The sequence below is a fragment of the Phoca vitulina genome, unplaced genomic scaffold (genome assembly GCF_004348235.1).
Source record: "Phoca vitulina isolate PV1807 unplaced genomic scaffold, GSC_HSeal_1.0 scaffold48, whole genome shotgun sequence".
Taxonomy (NCBI): domain Eukaryota; kingdom Metazoa; phylum Chordata; class Mammalia; order Carnivora; family Phocidae; genus Phoca; species Phoca vitulina.
In genome coordinates this window covers 12,598,469-12,612,153 of record NW_022589751.1, presented here as the reverse complement: position 1 = coordinate 12,612,153, position 13,685 = coordinate 12,598,469, and positions in this window count along the sequence as shown.

The following is a 13,685-nucleotide window of genomic DNA, read 5'->3' as shown; positions in this document are numbered from 1 at the left end:
CACACGGGAGCACTTCCAGCCACACACACACACACACACACACACACACACACACACACGAGCACTTCCAGCCACACACACACACACACACACACACACACACACACACACACACGGGAGCACTTCCAGCCAGCCTCCATCTTTCGGTTTCTCTCGGCCTCCCCCTCTCGTGCTGTCTCAGTTTCCCTCATTTTGCCTGTCAACTGCTTCTCCCTGCCGCCTTTGTCTCGGACACCCCAATATATCCGTCCCCTCCTTCCCGCCGGTCGCATGGCCCTGGGCCGCCACCGCCCCCCCCCCCCGCGGCTCTCGCTGTCGTCTCTGTTCATATATATTTAGTATTTATTTACAAGGCTGGGTTTTTTCCCTGGGCGGGAAGCCAGCCGTGCACAGAAATCCTTAAGATGCTATAAAGCTGGTGAGGTATAAAATGGAAAGTGGTTAGTGCGCTGTTTGGAGATATCTCACCGGCGGCCGGGGGCCCGCGCCGCCCAGCCGCGCGCTGTAAATCTCCCGGAGTTTAGCGCGCTTGTTTGGATCCGGCCGCGAGGACGGGGGCCGGCGGCACCGGGCGCCCCCCCCCCAGCTCCGGGGACCCCTCAGGAGGGGCGGTCACTCCCTCCTGAAATGGAGGTGGGGGGGAGGGGGGCTGGGAAGACGCCTTTTGGGAAACAGAGGCTCCTGGGCTGCGGCGCCTCTTCTGAACTTCGCCTAGTCCCCAAGGGGGCCCGAAAGAAAAGGAGTGAAAACCTAGAGTCCAGAGGGCCCCCATCCGCGCGCGGGGACAGAGACCTTACAATACCCTCACGTGTGAACCCTCCCCAAGTCCCCAAGCGCGGGTGGTCTGGGGAGGGAGCAGGTGAGCCCCCACCAGGAAGAGTGTAGGGCAGGGAGCCAAGCTTCCTCCCAGGGGCACTGGGGGCTCTCACACGGGTTATTTCACTCCCCGGAGCTGCAGGTGCCTCTCCCTGGTGGGATCATAATAGCTCCTACTCTAAGGGCTGAAGGGCAGATTAAATGAATCAGTGCAGGTGAAGAATTTAGCACAGTGCCTGGTACATAGTAGATGCTCAATGAGTGCTGACTCTGTGATTTGTGCCAATCTGCCCAGCACTTTGTTCATCCATGTGTTTAGTTAGTTGCTCATTTACTCGTATATTTTGTCAACTATTCCTGGCATCCATCCACTCATCCATTCAGCAGCTTTAAGCTGTGTGGTTCTGGACTCTGTAGTGGAGAATTCTGCAGAAGGCAACAGACCTCCCAGGGGAGCTCCAGTGCAGAGGGGGCGCTATGATCTAAACCAAGAGGGTAAAAGAGCCACTTCTGGATTAAGTAGTATTTCAGCTCAGCTTGCAGGAAAGGGCTTACCCCACCCATCAGCATGACATCCCTGTCCACAGTCAGCTGTCACCGGGGGAGCCCTTTAACTTCTTGTGGTCTGAAAGTTAAAGGAGGAGTGAAGGAGCAACTAGACTGTGAACCCCCAGAGGGCAGGCCTCATCCCCCACTCATCCTGGCCCCCCAACCCCAGCAGAGCCTGGAGCCAGCTCTAAGGAGCTGTCTGTCAGTAAGTGCCCTTTGATTGATGAGTTGGGAAGGCTGAACTCTGCCACACTCCCTCTCGCTCTGGATGGATGACACACCTGTCATACAGCCTGCACACGCATGTCCCAGCTCAGCTGGACACATGTCAGGAGGGCCGGGAGTAATGACAGGGAATTCTTAGGTGGTCACTGCCCAGAACTGTAGGCCCAGAGGAGTCAGGTCTGTGTCACATAGCCGTGTCCAAGTCGGTTTTTCTGTATTGGTTTGTTCGTTCATTCATTCGTTCATTCATTTATTCAACAAGTGGTAAATAGGGAGTCTCCTGGGCCAGGGGCTGAGGACGACTCAAATGAACCTGACTTAGTCCTGGCTCTCAAGAGGTTTGTAGGCCAGGGCAGCAGTAGGGCCAACGTACTAGAAATGACAGTATCGAGAAAATTCTGCCAGGAGCCCGGAGAGCTGTAGAGAGGACTAGAAGGTTCCCAGGGAAGAGAAACCACTGCTGCTGCTGCTGGTGAATGATGATGATGATGATAACGACAACAACAGAATCTAGCAGGCACCTTGCTAAGCATTTTCAGGAAGTAGTCAGAAGACAACTTGACTTGCACCAGGTCTGGCAGGAGATTAAGATCTTGACGGGCAGAGATGAGCCAGGTGTGGGGCAGGACAGCATCGAAGGCAGAAGAAGAGCATGAACCAGTGCACGGATGTGGAAAGTTACTAGGTGGGGAGTGTGCAGGGGAACCACCCAGAGCCCAATTTGGCTGGTAAGTATGGACATGAAGGAGAGTACTGCGAAGTCTTGGAGAGAGGGTTAGGAAGGGGCCAGATCACAAAGGGCCATGAATATCAGAGTCAGGAGTTTGTACTTTATTTAGTAGGCAATGGGGAACTGTTGAGGGTTTTTGAGCAGGGGAGTGACATGATCAGAGCTGTGCTTTAGGAAAATGAATCTGGCAGCAGCGTGTAGAACAACCGGAGACGTGGAACTTAGAGAGACCTGCTGGGAGGAAGATGCCACGCCTGGTGACTGGGGCATGGCTGGCGCTGCACGGGATTTGTTGGGTGAAATGAAGAGACCTGGGGCAGCTGTGATAAGGGCCTTCCCTGGGACAGTGGTGATGGTGAGGCAAAGATGGGTGCCAAAGAAATCAGGAAGCGTCTCTGAACTGGTACACTGACTGAAGGTAGAGATGAGGACAGGGGAAGGGCTGGAGGCCCCAAGGTCTCTGTGAGGGTGAATGGGTGGGTGACACGGCTCTCGACAAAGCAGGGACTCACATGTTGTTGCTGGCTTCAGGAGAGACATGTGATTCTGCTTGTCAAGTATTAGCCTTGCGCTGCTGGTGTTGTGGGCTTGGATCTCAAGAGAAGCTTGGAATTAGAGATTAATGCTTCCATCACCTGCAGGGAGGTGATGGCTGAAAGTTCCCGAGTGGTTGAGACCTCCTGAGAGACTGGAGAGAACAGTGGAGAGCTGGAGTTGGAGCTTTGTGCTGTGGCTACATTTAGGGGAGAGTGTAGGGGTCAAAAGAGACAGAGAAGGAGGGCTAGAGACACTGTGGGGGCGGTGGGGGGAGTGCAGTGGGCAAGGCAGCCAAGAGATGTGTGTTTTCCCTGAGTGACCAGTATTCCAAGGCTTCCATGGGATGGCGCCTGAGAATCACAAGTGGGGTCTGGTGGTCAGGAGGTTGAACGGGAGGTCAGGACTAATCTTGTGGGGGAGAAGTGAGGCTAGAAGGTGCTCCTGGGAGCAGGGGCTACTCCAGCGCATAGCATGCAGGGATACTCCATCACCTGCCCACTGCTCAGACCAAGTCCCCAGACTTGAGATTTCCGCAGGGGCCCTCCTGTCCCTCTTCTGGATGGAGCAAACAAAAGTGGGAAACAATGGGGTGGGAAAGTGGGAGCCGATGAGACCAACTGCTCTCTGACTTGGGATTCCTGAGACCCTCAGATCTCAGCATACTCGGGCTTATTAGGTTCATACTGATTATTTGGCTACAAACCACACAGCCGTGCTCTTCTTTTTGAGGTAGGTGGCACCCTTGTCTGATCATCCCCTCGACAGGTTTGACCATCCCCTTCCTTGGCACTGGAGCTCACTCTGTTCCGCAGCTGGCTCCCTCTATCTTGGGCCTTGCTCTAGCCCCTGGGCTGGTGATGCCCAGGTCCCCCAGCATCCCCAGAACTGTGGGGTTTAGGAAGTAGAGGGGACAGGACCCAGAACCTCATTTCCCATTTAGGAGGAGCAAGGCATAGGAGGTAGTGCGGGCCCCCACCCTCCCGGAGGGGACCCGCAGTCCTAAATGCCCCCGCGCCTTCTCCATATTGTGGGAAAAGCTGCTGCATCCATCACTGTCAGGCACCGAGTTTGAATAAATTTGAATGCACTGAGCCGTGGGCTGCAGTTTCTATAATATCACTTTCCAGTTTGAATATTTCACTTACTTTTTTTTTTGAATTTCTTTTTATCCAACAGTTTCTCCTCCTTTTCATCTACCCCCGCTGCAGTCAAGCTCTGGATGTAGAGAGGACAGTGCCTTGAGGGTGTCTGAGATGGGAAGAGACCAGGCCTTTGGCAGCTTTGGCATCTCTGTCCTCCCACCCACCACCCCCACCCAGCACATGTGCTCCCTGGGCTGGGAGCTCCATCTCCCCACCGTTTGTGTAGATGGGGAAACAGCACTCGGAGAATGAGCCGCCCTCAAACTCCCACCCTTCTATATGGGCAGACCAAGTGTACCAGGTTCCTGCTTCTTTTCTACAGGGGCCTGAACCCCTCACCTACGGACGCTCATCATATGTATGTGTGCACACGTGCATGCACACGTGTGCATGAGCGTACACACACACACACACACACCTTCTGATATAGTAACTTGTACCTAAATGTTAATGGCAGATTGCAATTTCCCACTAGGAAGCTAGCTCCTAGGTCCCTCCGGCCACTGTCCTGCCTTCCCCTATAAATGAGGACCCCCGGTTATGGATTCCCTCTCCATCTCCCTGTATCTCTTCACTCTCCATTCATCAGCATGGTATCAATACAGCCATGCTTTCTGGACAGGGGCTGCTGGGAGGGTGAAAAGACTAGCATCCTGCCAATGCACTCCAGAGAACCACCCCTGGTCCCTGGCCACAAGCCCCACGATTTGCTAGACTATGGTTAGTGCCATCCCTACTCCTGGCCCAGAGCTCAGGGACCGGGGAGAACTGAGCTGCATGCAGGGAAAGAGAGCATCCTGGAACAAAATGACTCAGGACTGCATTTGAGGATGGGTCCAGATAGGGATGGGGAGGCGAGCAGGTTGAGAAGGATTCTGGGGACCCTCTGAGTCTGTATCTTTCTATAGTGGCATCTGGTCACACTGTCCTTTGGACCATACATAAGGTACCCCCGCTACATAGATAATCTCGAGAGGGCAGTGACCATTCAGGAGGCTCGGTGATACTGACATCGATGAGGACATTCTGCTTTATGGGGCACACTAATTGGCTCGAGGGCCAGTGAGTGCCCCAACCATCTAAAAAGGACCCACGTTGACCATATGTGGATCCCTGCACCTCCAAGGAGTCATTCAGGCCATCTCCCAAGGAGACATTATTCATAGAGCACATGCTCCTCGTCCCTGCCAGAAATGGCACTTCCTTTGGCTACTAATCCTCCCCCAACAATGCCCACAACTGCCACATGGTAGGTATGTATGGGAGGGGCGGTGTGAGGGGAAACAGGAAGCAGAAAGCTTCAGTGAATCTGTGACTTTTGGAGGTGATGCTGCAGCTCTCCACTCTGTGCCTGGTCCTGTGCGCTCATAGTTAGTGGACAAGGCAGGAGACAGGGAAGAAATGGTCAGATTTGGGGAGCTCAAGATGTGATTGGGGAGGTGAAATTGTCATTAAGAGTAATATTTATTTCTACTTTACATTGTGCTATGGTCAAAAGGGTTTTGAGCTGATTTAGGACACACACACACACACACACACACGCAGGGATCAAAACAGTTTACAAAGAGAGGACAATTGGAAATCATTTAAAGGCAGGAGAAAGATAAATGGTTGGAGGCTTTGGTCAGAGGAGTGTCTGCAGTTAGCATGGCCATCGCAGGATGGGGGCCTATGCTGTAATTGTCCACCTCTCAAGAGGCTCACCTGTGTGGGTTCAGGTAGTCAGGGAAGGCTTTCTGGAGGAGGCGGAACCAGTCCGGGGACTTGACAGATGGCAGAACAAACTGGAGTGGTATTCCAGCGGCAGGACCGGAGTAAGGAAAGTCAGAGAAAAGGAGCTGAACGTGTGGCAAATGTGGGTCAGGGAGGGGTTGGCAATGGGAATGGTGAGTTTGAGGAACAGTGAGTAGGTGGCAGAGATACAATACGTCCAGGGACAGTAAAGAGATGAGAGTCCCTGTGGGCCATTGACAGAGAGGAGGTGGAGTGGTCAGTGTGCTGGGAACACTTAGGAGGTGCCCCAGACCAGCTTGGCCTCACCCCAGTATTTCCTAATTCTAATACAGGCCCCTCAGCACCCTCTTCCTGCAGCCCCTCCTCCCCTCCCACCCCCCATGAGCTCAAACTCAGCACCCAGCAAAGATAGCCCTCACCAGGGGAGGGTTAGCGATACCAAACAGCACCCCCAAGAAGGATGCACATATCCCTACGAGGGGCGGAAGCCTCCCCTCCCCTCCCCCAGTGTGGCCCGGCTGGCCCTATGGCGGGAGGGGTGCGGTGTGAAGGGAGAGGCTCTCCTGCCGCACCATGACAGATGATTGACTCGAAACAATATCTAAGGCGATCAGGATAAAGTGCTGGCCATTTCAAGGCTCAGCAGAATTCAGATTCTAATTAGACTTCTCACCACATTCCAAATAAAAATGGTTCCCCTGGTATCCTCTTTGCCTATCAGGTGTCTCTCCCTGATCGCTGGAACAAAACGCATAAAGAAAGTGATTAAAGCCATAACAAAGGCATAAAATTGGAATTATTGCTGCCACCACATCTGGGAGCATGGAGTGTCACCACACCGCCCCCTCCTCCCCAAACCTGCACACACACAGAAATGCTGTCCCACCCCAGCCCCTGGCTGGGCACCCTGCAATGACAGCCATCAGATGGCTGAAGAGGTAGGGGGAGGAGGGTTCAGGGGGAGGGATGGGATTGGGTGGGGGGCAGGAGGTCCAAGGAGCCAGGGTTTGGAGATCAGGAGGCAAGCAAAGTGGGCAAATGAGGGGCTCCAGGCCTGGGGAGCAAGGGGTGAGTGGTCTAGGGAGTGAGGGTTGGACAGACAATGGTCACTGTTTCTACTGTCTAAATATTTGCCAGTGGGCTCGGTCCTCGGGGCTCTTGCCTTGATGACCTCACCACCCCCAGGACATACACACTTGTCTGCACACACATGTAATCAGGGCTTACAACATGCTCTAAATTGTTTCATGCACTCCACGTGGTGTCCAGCTCTGTTGGGAGACACACAAGTCCCCCCATGACCCACTGCCCAGGCCACTGGACCCAGTGCTGATTTTCAGTTCCCTTTCCCTGCCTGCTTCCAACAGGAGGCACCCACTTATGGAGACTACTAGGTCCCCATCGGTCCCCAGCATGTGTGTGCAGAGCCAGCACACAATCCAGAGACCCCAGTCCCCTGTACTGCACATTTGCACACATGCACACACACACACGTATACCATGCCTATAACAATACCCTCACACAGTGCCCCACGTGCTGGGAATATAGCAAAGGCCCCCCCCATCTCAGTGGGGCCCCGGCCTCTCTAGCTCTTCTGCCTCCCCTACTGCCGCCCCCGTCTGCCCCTCACAGCTAGCCTGGTACCTGGTACGGGGCAGCCTTGTTCCCTGCGTGGGCTGGGTAGGCAGGCGGGAGGTCCAGAGGAGGGTGAGGGAGTGGGAGCGGGGCTCTGAGCGGGGACGATATAAAATTAAAAGGTAAAAAGCAGGAACGCAAATGGAGGGTGCTTTCAGCTTTCACATTATTAATGACTCTTCAAAAAATCGGCGAGTTTTCCAATCTTCTCTGAGAAGCGCTTGAAGGAGCTCACAGATGAAACTGACCTTCAAAATGTTCTTTGGTCTTTAGTTAAGAAATTCGCTCGCCATTATGGCATCATTAGGGAAACAAGGATAAAATTACTCCATGGTTAATGACCTATAGTATCTCCCCACCAAAATTTGTTTCAGATCTAATAAAACTGTGCTTAACACACTCGGATGAGTTATGAGGACTGTTCTGCAGGGTATTAAAATGTGGAAAATAGATTTTCCGAAGCTGGGGGGACTGGACTTTTTGAATCAGATAGCAGAATGGAATTTTCTGGGCAATAAATTCTTCCATGTCTCAATTTCATCTCGCGCTCTCTCTCTCCTGCCTGCCTCTGCCCCTCTCTCTCTCCCTCACTCTCTCTCTCTCCCCCACTCTCTCTCTCTCTGTCTCCCTCTCTCTGTCTTTCATCTTTTCCTAAAATACTGAAGCAACACAGAAACATTTCAAACTTGAAGGCTACATAAACTTTGAGAATGCAGAGTGACAAAGGCTGTCCGTGTGGGGCAGCGGGAGCCCGCATGTGTGTGCACACACGTTTGGGGCTCCTGTCTGCCGCACGAGGGTGGTAGCGACACCCCCCACCACCTCACTCAGTGCCCCTACACACACCCAAGGTGGGACTGACACCCTCCATTTCTCTCTCGCCAACCGAGCTGCCAGATCTCACCCTCTGCGCCCAAACCACAGGGCACACCCATGCTCCTAACCCTTCCTAGCATCCCCCCACCCGGGGCCACCATACACACCAACGCCAGGGGTCAGCCTATGAGAACACACCTGCCCTGCCCACCCCAAACTTCTCGGTGATGGGAAGGGGCTTGCATTGGCCTCGTGAAGGGTCAGAGCTGCCCTTTTTTGCACACGTGTGTGCACATCAGCACATGCTAGCCCTCTTCATGGGGCACACCCAGATGCCCCAGCCAGGCAGGCTGGAGGCTGAGACCCGAGCCCCAGCCCAAGCACTGGCCGAAGGTTTTCGGGGGCTGGATACTGCCGCGGAGAGAGGTGGCTGGCGAGGTAATGGCATTTTGCTCTCTTTAAACTTTAATCTTTCCTATTAATTCCCTGCAACTGGAGAATGTGTGAGAGTTAATGTTCCGTGAACGTGTTTCGCACTCGGCAGTCTCTTCGAGCTAATTACCTTCAGGTGCTAAATGGAGGGAAATTGCAATCCATTTGGATGTGAAAAAATTTCGCCTTCCCGTCCCCTGTGAGACATCCTTTTTCCTGAGTGCTGCAGAAAGAATGCTCTCTGGGTGGGAGTTTTTTTCCTAATGTTTTTTTTCTTCGGCCCTCTCCCCCGCCCCCTTTCTCCAAGAGTCTGAGTTTTGCAGGACAGTGGTGGTTGGAGACTGGAGGAGGCCTGGGCCTCGGCACAAGGTCCAAGTCTGGGGTGGAGGCCAGGTGGGGAGGGACTTACAAGCAGGGGAGATGCCCAGGCTGAGAAACTGGCCCCTGCCCCTTGGAGGCCTTGGAGTGGAAGTGTATTTACACGCTTAATAACACGCTTATTACCAGTGTTTCTCAGCTGCTAGGTTTTGAATACAGATATAATAGAATTTTACAAGCCACATAAAAGCTGTCCTTCTCCTGGACCCTGAACTGGGGTGTCTGGTAGGGCGGAGGACAGGGAAGAGCGAATGGAGATAAGGAGGGAGCTCGAGGAGGGAGAGAATGTAAATGGGTCAGAGAACTGGACAGAGAAAAGAGGCGAACAGTGTGGGAAGGAGAGGGGCCTCCAGATGGGCCGTGTGAGGGCCAGTGGGGAGAGATGGATGGGACCTTTGTCTCCATCCCAGAGAACTGGCATCAACGACAAAAGCATGAAGGCCAGGAAGGTCTGCTCTTGAAGCCTCTTAGGTCTCAGCAGAGAACACGCACCTTAATGACACACCCATCCCTCCAGCCCCATTCTGATCTCTGATCTCAGACGTCAACCTCATCCAAGCCTCACCAAAAAAGACAGCTAATTTCACCTCCTCCCTCTACCCTGGATCCAACCTACTAGACTTTGCAAACCTCATTCCTTAACCTAGGTTGGAGCAGGGAGCTGCTCCAACCTAGGTTATATTTTGCTTCCACCCAAGAGGAACTGGTTTGATTTAAAACACACAAGACGGAGCCTCCCCCCCACCCCCCACACCCCCACCCCGCTCCAAGTGAGCAGCGCTCCACTTGAAAGAGGATTGCCCTGGGCTTGACCTTCCACTGGGAATTCCCTCTCAGACCTCACCTGTATTCTACCTGTGAGGGAAGAGCCATTCTTTCTAACACTGAAGAGCCTTCTTGGGGAGAATATATTGAGAATATCGGAGTGGCTTGGGTTTACTTCTTTGTTAAAAGTTTATTCTGAAGAGTTTCAAACATATTTTTTAAAAATCCATATACCTATATATCAATATACCTATCAACTGGTTTCAACAACTATCAACATATAGCTGATCTTATTTCTTCTGTCCGCCAGGACTATTTGGCTACAGACATCAAATCAGTTCACCCATAAATATTTTAATATGCATTTCTAAAAGCTATGGACTCTTTTAACATTACCCCAATAGCATCATCTCACATAAATAAAAATTAACTATAATTTCTTACTCTATTCCTTATTCAAATTTCCCTGAATTGGTTTCTAATCCAGGTCCACACACTGTATGTGGTCAATGTGGCTCTTAAGCTTCTTCTTTTTTAAGATTTTATTTATTTTTTGACAGAGACACAGCGAGAGAGGGAACACAAGCAGGGAGAGTGGGAGAGGGAGAAGCAGGCTTCCCGCTGAGCAGGGAGTCCAATGCGGGGCTCCATCCCAGGACCCTGGGATCATGACCTGAGCCGAAGGCAGACGCTTAACGACTGAGCCACCCAGGCGCCCCATGCTTCTTTTATTCCATAGGCTACACTTTCTTTCCTCTTCTTGCAATTTATTGAAGAGACTGTGGGCCATTTGTCCTATGGAATTTCCCTCATTCTGGGATTTTGCTGAGGGCAACCCTGTGGTATCATTTAACATGTTTCTCTGTCCTTTGAAATTGGTAGATTCCAGAGTTGCTTGGCTTCAGATTTGATTTTTTGGCAAGAATATTTTAGAGGTGGCATGAACTTCCTATTGTATCACATCAGGACCACATAATTTCTCGTCACTTTTCTTTTTATAATATTAAGATTAATCAGCGGGTTCAGTTGCTGTCAGCTGGATCTATCCATTACAAAGTTCTCCTTCAGCTTTTTTCCCTCCATCAGCTTTTCACTTAATGGTTTTAACAGCCATTTACTATCATTGACTAGATCCATTATTTCATTAGGTGTTTCTGTATTTGTTTTGAAACTGTTTCTTTTCTTCCAGATTTTTATTTTGAAATATTTTAAACTGTCCAGCAAAGTTCACTGTTGCAATGAATGCTCAAATACTCTGACACAGATGAACAATGTGTAACTATTACCACACTGGGTTTATCTCTCCCTTTCTCTTTCTGAAACACTTGTGTGTTCGTTGCTGACATAAATGACACTTCATCCCGAAATACTTCCGCAGTTATCTTTTAAAAACAAGGACATTCGTCTGCACTGAACAGTGTGATGATCACTTTCAGGAGCTTTTAACCTTTGCCTCATATATGAGTTCATATTCAAAACCCTTCAATTGTCCCAATAATGTTCTTTATAACTGCTCCTCCCTCACCCCAATCCAAGATCTTTCATTGTGCTTATTTTTGTCTTTTTAATCTCCTTTATTCTGTAATAGTTCTCCAACTTCTTTTTTTGGGGGGGTGTGTCTTTCATGAGTTTTGGAAAATCCAGGCAGAAGAATGTCCCTCAATTTGGATTTGTCTGATTGTTTCCTCATGATTAAATTCAGGCTAAACATTTTGGGCAAGGTGATGTTTCCTTCTCAGTGCATCTTATCAGGAGCCATAGGATATCAGTTTCTCTCATTATTGGTGATGATAAGTTTGATCATTTTTAAGGTAGCATCATCCAAATTTCTCCATTGTAAAGGTGCCCTTTGCCCTCTCTAAGTACTATGTTATGATGGGGGCAGAGGTGGGATTTGAGACTGCGTGAATATCTTGTCCTCTAAATATCTTTTATACAGGGAATTTAGGATCCATTGATGATCTTACCTGAATCAGTTGTAACTATAGTGGTTATAAGATGGTGAATTTTCTAATTCTACAATTCCTTCTACCTGTATTAGTTGGCACTCTTCTCTAGTGGCATTTATTTTTAATAAAGGAAGCTGTTATCATTTAGGAGGTCTTGATAAGAATGGGGAAGTTGTGCTGGTCAAGACCAGCAAAGACTGTGGTCTTTGGAGATACCGTGCCTTCAGAAGCAGTGTAGGTATACCTGTGGCCCCAGGCACATCTTCCCACATGACTAGGTATCCTTCTGGTCTAGAAGGGACCCCACTCCATACAAACAGATACAACCATGGTTTCCTGGAAAACTGCCTGCAAGATTAGATATATCAATGGTCTCTAAGAATACCACCCACAGGAACAGGTAAACCCATGGTACATGTAGAATACAAGATCATGTACACCAAAAGTCTACAAAGAATACCACTCCACACGATCAAGTTTAGCCAATGTCTTCAGAGAACCCCACCATTTGGATACAGCTCCACATTGCACAATGACTCATTATGGTTTCTTTCCCTGATTCCCTGCTTAGTTCTTTCAACACATTTTTAATCCTGGAGTAGTTTACTCGTTGCTTGGCTCAGTGCTATTAAATGGGACACTTTGGTATATCTACTGCTTCTGGTGTAGTGGAAGGCTGGGCTGCCTGTTGAACAGGGAAAAGCCAGGTCAGAGCTTTCCAGTGACTGCTCCTAGGATGAGAAAATGTAGTCCTACTCAATGGATGACAGGCAGACTCAGCCCCTGTTCTGGAGTGGACTGACCTGCTGCCACCTTGGAGCCCTTAAGCTACATTTTGGAGCCCTTAGCCCTTCAGTTCAAACCTTCTGAATTGGCAGTTCTATGAATTGCTAGAAGACCCTCCCTACTGAAGAGGGGATCCCTTCTTTAAGCCATGTTTATAAGGCTACCAAAAAAAAAAAAAAAATGCTGAAAATGGCAGAAAGAAATCCGAGCTAGCTTAAGCACAAAGGGATGTTTACTGAGGATATTCAGGAGTATCATCACATATCTAGGCTTGGGAAAGGCAGAAGCCAAAGCAGCTCTGTGTCCCTAGAAGCTGAAGCCCATGGGCCTTCTCCTTCCTGGTGCCATCATGTGACTCTACTTGTAAGCATCCTAGTCCCTGGCCCCAACAGTTCAAATTTCCAACTCCCAAGAGTAGGAATCTGATTGGCTTCTTTTGTATGAGGTATCTGACATTACCTCAGTCAACTGTGGCCAAAAATGCCTCCTAGGAGTCCACCCCGGTGGATGGAGAGAGTTGTTCCCAAAGATGCTGGGCAGAGCCTCAAGAGGTACATGTCACAGAAATAAACTCACAAACTCTCCAAAGGATAGGCAAATAAAAACTCTTGAGAACAACTCCATCATAAAGGGGAAGGCCTTGGCTTTAGGCCGTGCTGACCAGAGTTTAAAAGATGAAGCCAAGAAAGCCACATTGCCAAGTCCCATGGACCAACCACAGTGTAATAGGTCTGGAGGGACACAGTATACAAGGGGAGGTATACCCAGAAGGTGTGGTTCTAAGTATCTGTAGATGTCTGGTCACCTTGAGGCTGGAACACAACATGCTGATCCAATTTCACAAATAGGGACAGGACTCCAGGTCTCCAGATTGTAAGCCTCATCCAGCTTCCTGTCATCTGATCCACTAAAGGATATATACCAAACCCTCCAATTTGGCCTCAAATTCTAGAGCCCCTTGGGTCCCTCCCACTCACAGAGTGAGTTTGAGAGAAATCCCAAGGGCGTATCAATGGTATTTGCTATTTTTGAATCCCATGGAGGATTTAGTTCTTTTCCAGCCCAGTGTTGTTACCCCTTCCTGGTTTTGGGGAATTCTGGTTAATGGTTTCCTCTCACCCCCGAAACTTGCAAAATCCAAATACTAAAAGTTTACAATAAACAAGTACCTAAATCATGGAACAGTTATA